This window comes from Pteronotus mesoamericanus, unplaced genomic scaffold, assembly GCF_021234165.1.
Source record: "Pteronotus mesoamericanus isolate MK-2021 breed Mesoamerican mustached bat unplaced genomic scaffold, CSHL_Meso_final contig_94, whole genome shotgun sequence".
Lineage (NCBI taxonomy): Eukaryota > Metazoa > Chordata > Mammalia > Chiroptera > Mormoopidae > Pteronotus > Pteronotus mesoamericanus.
In genome coordinates, this window is record NW_026555285.1 from 45,968,880 (window position 1) to 45,976,511 (window position 7,632).

The window sequence follows — 7,632 nt, forward strand, 5'->3', positions numbered from 1 at the left end:
TCTCAAAAAGCTACATTAGAGAGTAAGAAAGAATTTAGAGAAACATCATTTAGAGCTTTTTTACTTCCTAATGATTTAGTTCAACCTCATTCCCAATAGTGTTCATCATGATCAGGCCCTGTACCTGGCACCATCTGAACAATAAAAATCACTTCACAAAGTTGGATATACTGAGTTTGAGCTCACAATTCTACCTGCGACATGTGGTTTCACGTGTCAGTTTACCCACAGAATTGCATGGTTTTGAATTCCTCGATGTCACTTGGTGTCAAGAAACTGAACACATCCTCTTTTCTTCTTCCTTTTCCCAGTTAAAAAAGGGTGGAAAGAGTGATCCTCACCTGCCATCTCCATCCCCTTATCTCTGATTTACTCTTTTCATTTTAAAAAAGGATTATGCAATATTGAAGGCATTAAAAAAGTATATAGACCAAAACAACAAATGGCCATGTACATAGGAAGCTGGGAGCAGCTTAATAAATAACATGTTTACAACCCAGGTGAAATCCCTGTGAACCTTCCCAGGTCACATGACTCACCCTCCTAAATTTGAACTATATAACATTCTCCTGCATCTCCATCATTTTATCATGTACGTATCCTTAAACCTCATGTAATATAGTTTTGAATGTTTTAACTTTATGCAAATGATGTCATAGAGTATGTATTCTTCTGCAGCTTTCTTTATTCATTCATCATTATACGTGAGAATTATGCATGCATAAATATACATAGTTTATGTTAACTCATTTCCACTGCTATATAGCATTCCACTGTATAAATATCCTACAATTTATGTCCTGATTTAGTGAATTCTATAAATATTCATTTACTACTGTAAAGGAACATTAGTCATCTCCATTTTTCTATGCCAAATCCTCTACAACTTTTGATATTGTCACTGTACATTTTTTTGCCAGTCTGTTACCCTACTGTGTTTTAACTTGCATTTCTCCACTTACTAGTCCAGTTAAAGCCCCTTTCTTACAGCTAACCCCCTTTCTGGTCACTTGAGTTTTCTGAAAATTATTCTACACACCAACCTTTGTTTGGGGCGTGGGGAATTTTTTTCATTTTTAATATAGTCAAATTTATCAAGCCTTTTCTTTATGGTTTAATAAATTCCTCCTTACCCTAAAGTCATAAAGATACCTTCTTATATTTCCTTCTATAATAATTTTTCCTTTCAAATTATTCCACTGAGAATTGATTTTTCTATACACAGTGTGGCAGAGACCCAATTTCATTTTGTTTCTCTCTTAAGAAGAATGGAATACCCCAGCGCCGTTTATTGAGTTGTATATCTTTTTCTCATTGGTCTGCAAGGCCCACTTGGACATAAATCAATTTTCTATATATGTGTGAGCTTCATACTCCTTCCTTCTGGGTTTAGTTTTTATTTTTTAGTCGAGGTGAACTCCTTAGCAGTTCCTACTAGAAGAGTTGGTGGGGAGTAATCTTCTTGGAAATGTATGAAAATATTTGTCTTTTCTTGAAAAACATTTAATTGGATAAATAATGTAATTACCCCCAAGTATTTTGAAGGTATTCCATTGTCTTCTATGGTCACAGAGATCATACATGAGAAGCCAACTGTCAATTTCTTTTGTTCCTTTATACACAATCTGTCTTACTTCTTTTCCTCTTTATCTTTTTATTTATGTATTTTTGTATTTTATATTTTTAGTTTTATATTTTTTCCTCTTTATCTTTGATGGCCTATACGTTTAATATAATGTTCCTAGATGCAGATTTGTTGTGTTCATCTTGCTTGGTGTCTGTGTACCTTTTCAAACCTAAGATTCTTTTTTGTTTTTTGTTCATTGTCTTCTTAATATTGCTTCTCTGCCAAGCTCTTTAATTCCTCCTCCTGGAATGTCTATTACTGAAGCTCCTCATTTTATTCTTTATGTTTCTTTCTCTCTTTTTTCCTATTTCCCATCTCTTGATTTCTCTGTTGTGCATCCTCTGTGGTTGCATCAGGTATATGTGACAATTCACTAATTTTCTCTTCATCTGCATCCACTCTATTGTTGAATCTACCTACTGATCCTTATTTTAATGACAATGCCTTTCATTGCTTAAAATGTCTGCATCTTTTTTCAAATCTGCAGGCTCCCTCTCCACCAAAATGTCCAGTTCTTGAAGTAGGAACCCTATTCTTTCTTTTATCCCTTTGAACAGTTGAAGCATTTATTTGAAAGTCTCTGAGAGATCACATGACTTTGTTTTAAAGCGGCGTTCCTTTACCCTCGAGTCTCGTCGATGTTTTGCATTTTCTCCTCCGAGCCTGTCCTCGTCCTCTGGGCCAGTCTCTGTGTTGTTTCTCATTCAGGAGATTCTTTTTCCTCCCAGCATCCGAACTTCCTCATGGTGCCAACAGGCGAGTTGTTCAGGGCCTCTGACAAGATTGTCCCTTTATGGGGTTCTGGCTCTTCCCAGACAAGGGGGTCACTCACTGGACTCTGCACCAAGTAGCCCTGCTAACCCTGATGACTAAGGTATGTTTCCTGGTCTGGAAGCTGAATGGATGGCTTGTGACATCCTTAACCTTCTCATACTCATATTCTCCATGCTTACCTTTGGGAAATTCGTTCACTTCCTTGGGATACATAACATTGCTAATGTGTCAGCTTCTGCTCCCTACTTTAGTGGAGTTCCTTCCTGGCAGGCAGAGAGTATTCCTTAGAGATCTGGTAGGTATTTCATAAAACTTGTATGCCAGCCACCATTTCCATGTGTCTAGATGGAAGGTCAGTATGGAACTCTGCTTCCTCCCACCCTGGCCTCGCCAGGCTGCGGACGTCCCCTGCCTGTACCTGCAGCCTTTCCTTCTCATTTTTGGTGCTCTCTGCTTCTTCTCTTCCTGCCACAAACTATGGTCTTAAAGCTTCTGACTTGAAAAATTAAAAAAATAAATAAAAAGCTTCTGACTTCAGCCCTCTTATCTTCATATGTTATATGTTCACCCTTGGGAAATTATGTTCAATCCCTTGGTATAAAAAAGTAGTATATTAATAACCATTCCTCTAGGCCACATATATCTCTTGATCTCTCATCCCCTGGGCTTTCCTCCCACTGCTTGTATATGCACCCAAAAATTTCACAGGCACTTCAGTCTCCACATATCCAAAGCAAATGCCTGATTGGTCTCTTAAAAGTCTTTATTTACCCTCACCTTCCCCGTCTCGGTAAGTTGCACTTTCAACTATCTGCTCAGTCGCTGAAGCCAGAAGCCTGGTAATACTGCAGATTTGCCCTTTCTCTCAGCTCACACAGCCTGTCCACAATAACCTCTACATGCTCCGCGCCTTTGGCAAATCTCGCGTCCATCCTCTCTTGATCTCCACTGCGACAACCTGCGTCCTGGCCCTAAGTCCCTCCCATCTGGCACGTCACAACAGTGGCCTACATGGTCTTCCAGCCCCCTCGTCCCCACCGCTGGCCTTGCCAAATTTTTCTAAATAATCACAAAAAAGAAACATATCATGAGATTTTCTTATTATTTCTCTTATCATTGAACCACGAAATCACCAAAAAGAACTTGGAAATATCATGTGCTTATTTTTGGTCTAAGATACTTCTGGATAGCTGCCTAAGATTCGGCCTTTCTCACCTTTACACTAAAATATATACGGCACTCAGGGAAGAAAAAAAGAAAAGGACTGAAAACAAAGACTGTCAGGCATCCTGTTGCGAGACTATGGGAGGAAATTCCAGTGACAAAATCTACAAAGCTGAACTGAATATCGGGATCCATGGGCGACACTGAGTCACACTTTGAGCCTTGGAAAACAGCTCATGCAAGCCTGAGAGGCAGCAGAGAGAGCTTGTCCTCCACCATCGCCCTCCTTAGCTCAGAGACCCAGCCATTACCAGCCAAGACACCGGGGAGCCAACCTCTTGTTGCAAATGATCCATTTTGCTGCAACCTGAGCATTAGTGTTACTTACTCCCCCTTCCACCCATCAAAGCCCAGTACCCCTCCCAAGCAGATTAAAGCCAAAAACCTGTAAAGAGCAACAAGACAAGACAGAAAAGGACACTGGAGACAGGCCGGTTCCCCTGCTTCTCTCTCAGTGTCTCATGAGAATAGAATTCCGGTTACCTCAACCTCATCATATTAAACTAAACTTAGGGAAACTTTTCCTGAATAGACCCAATCTACAAAATAAGTCCAACTGTCTTGTATAACTTTCAAGGTTTATTCTATAGAGTCAAGCTACATTTCTAATCCCATTTCTCATTAAATCACCAAACATCAGGAACCCCAGCTCCTCAGTATTACTTCATTTTTCTGAAACATTCACTGTGCCCTTCTACCTTGTCTTGTCTAGGTTTCCCTTGTTCCTTCTGCATAGAAGACCCTCTTTCTTAAGTTTAAGCTCATGGTAGTTTTTGCCACTATTACATATACATCTTTAGGGTCCAAATCCTCCATGAAGTCTTTCAAAATCCCTAAATTGGCATCAATGTCTCCCTCCCCTGTGTTCCCATCGCATTTTCTTTGTATTTGCATTTTAATACTCCCTGCCTTAAATTGCTCACTGCAGCTTTGCCTCTCCCATTGGACTGTGAATCTTGTTTATGCTAGCTAAGACATACCCTAGTGCCCTGCGTATTGAAGATATGTGACAAACACGTGTTGAATTAATTGAAGGTGAGACGAAAAAGAACTGTAGAGAGCTTCTCACTCCGATCTCTACTCAGCTTTATATTTATCTCTAAAACAATAGCTGGGTTTTGTCACTAAGCCAAGCAGCAAGCTGAAAAGGAACTAAATCCTGAATTTCCTTTGCAGTTGTAAAGTGGGTGTCCACAGGTGACACCTTCCCTGACAAAGGAAAGAGGAAATAAAGGCCACAAAGGGGTGAGGGAGGGAGGTGGTTGGGGTCATGCAACAAAAGGAAGTCCCATTTTTTAACCTCTACAAAAGAGAATAGTCAAGTTGCTAACCTCTCCTGTTGCATTAGAGCAATCAAATGTCTTGGAAGGTCAGATGTTACAACGATAGAAAGAGAGGGAATTGGTTTAGAAATTAGCCAAAGTGCTCCGTGGCTCCATCTCCATTTTCTCTTCTCCTTCTAACCACATGGTAGAAAATTATTGTTAATTTTAAAGCCAGTTATCTGTTTGTTCCCCAGAAAGGAATCAACCACCCAAATAACTCTCATCATTATTTCCCAGTGACCCAGACAGTCTTGTCATGAAGTTGCCGTTCATTTCACTGCCGCAGTCATCGCTGAGCTAAAATACTGTGAAGAACTTGTCCCTGCAAATTGGTCACAAAAATACTGATGCCATAATAGCTTTAAAAGCACAGGAATTACAGTTCACCTTCCTTTTCTCATGAATTCAAAAGAAAAATTGCTCTTGCTTCTCAGTCATTTATTCAATATTTATTCATCGAGCCCCTGCTATGCTCCAAGAACCATGTTAAGAACTAGAGGCAAAATGATGAGAAATAGCAGGCACGGCCTCTGACCTCATCGAGTTTACTTTCCCTCATAGAGACAGAGACCAATAAAATAATTTCCTGATAAATGTGAATTTTACTGCTATGAAAATAAGGTCTTAAGAAAATTATATGAGACTCTATGCCAAAGGAATCCAAGTTAGCCTGGAGAGCTAACAAAGTTTCCCTAGAATAGGATTCTACCCCAAGATCTGAAGGTTGGATATGAGTTAAAGAGGAAGAGTACAGGAAGGAGGAAGAAAGAGAATGTTCTAGGCAGAACGAAGCACTACACACAGAAGCCTTGCGGCCGGAGAAAAGAGGCTTATGAACATTGAGGACAGAACAGCCTTAAAAGCCGATCGTTGGGACTGCAGCACCTCATCCTGTCTTTATCTGCAACACTGTTTAGTGGCCAAGTTCCCAGGGCTCTACATAAAGTTTTATTTAATACAAGTTACTTAGTTAGCAGTTTGGAAAGCTTAAAAATGCAGCCTGTTCTAGGAAGGTGGGTGATGAACAGAAGTCATAATATGAAGTAGCGGGGGAACAAGATGTGAGTTCCTGAGTGCGTCCTGAAATTTTGAATTTAGTTTTGGGTTTAGTTTTTTTTTGAGCTGGGGCTGTCAATCCCCTCCTCCTCCCACTCCCTGAGCTCAGATGCAGTCACAGCATCTAAGTCTTCCCTCACCTAATTCTGCACTTTTCCTTACACGTGAAAAGCAGCCATATGCAAACCAACTCGGGATTTCATTATCAGCGTTTCTGGGCAGTCTGTCATTGGACTTAGCAACGAAGCTAACATAACATTCTGTTGGCTTTTGCCTGAGGATCCTGGCATAGAAACTAACATTATTTTTTAAAGTTATCGGGTAAGTGGAAGCTGGTGGGTTATACACATTGGAGAGTTCAGTTCTTCAAATTTTGAAAGTTTGTTTCACTGATTCAGCATAACATTTGAAGCCATTGTGACATTCAATGATTTTACCCACTGGCCAGCTGTTCTGACTTCTGCGTTGGCGGAGGCAGCGCATTATCCTCCTCTCTCAATCCTGATGTGCAAGATGAGCATAGCATTTATTAATTCACCTTTCACTTAAATTGGTTTTCTTTTTGCTTTCACTGCATCCAACATCTTGGAACGACTATATCTATGTGTTTAGCATAATTATAAAATGGGGCCAAACCTCTACTTCTTAAGTTGGATTTAATAAATAAAACTAATAGCTGAGATTGATTCCCCATTTAGACAGCAAAGTACAAGACCTAAGATGGATTGTATAATTTGCAGCTCTATGGCATGTATTAAATTTCCAGACACAAGATAAATAATTCATGTAAATAACCAAGAGAAGATACCCAAGAATGAAGTTATGCGGCTATTCTTTTCTAGCAGTGAAATAAATGACGAGTTTCATTAACTCTTGACTTAGGATGTCCTATAAATGCATTTTAACTAACCACTGCCTAATTGAAACTGGTGTATACATCAGGGAAATTCTTTATTAGTCCTATCTAGAGCCTTTCTTAATTAAATATCTAGACACCTCAAAAAGTGAACTCTATGCCTATAGCTTTCTTCACTTCTCTAAAGTCTACCCACGGCCTTGTGACTTAGGAAATTGAAGTCCCTCAGCTAACTAGGGGTGGTAGTGAGGGGAAAAACAAGCATAAAGGATATAGGTGTTAAATTCCTCTTTTTTTGGTGCCAGAAGAATAGAATCCATTGGATAAAATAGGGTGTAAGCGTTGAATTCCGTTTATACTTCCCGTGCTTACATTGGTAAGCTCAACGTAATCACTTAACCCTTCAGGTTTCATAACTTGCAAGATGGGGATAAAAAAGTCCATTTCATAGGGTGGTTTCATGATTTAATTAGATTTGCAGAAGCCGAGATACTCTGGGTATCCTCCCAGGGAAATGTATAAATAAGAGCTGGCTTTTCAGAGCTTTTAATGAAGAACTGTGCCCATTGGCCCTGCCCCTGGGACAGTCAAGCCTGGGGCTAGAGTGGCCGGGGTGCAGAACAGCCGAGAACAGGCTCTGTGGCGGGGCGTGTGGCTCTGCAGGCCCCAGGGATGCAACGATGAGCCCTCCCGGGCGCTCCGAGCTCAGCGAGGGATTGCGTGCCAGCACCCCGCGCTCAGCATTGAGCACTGCGTTGGCCGGTGAGGTC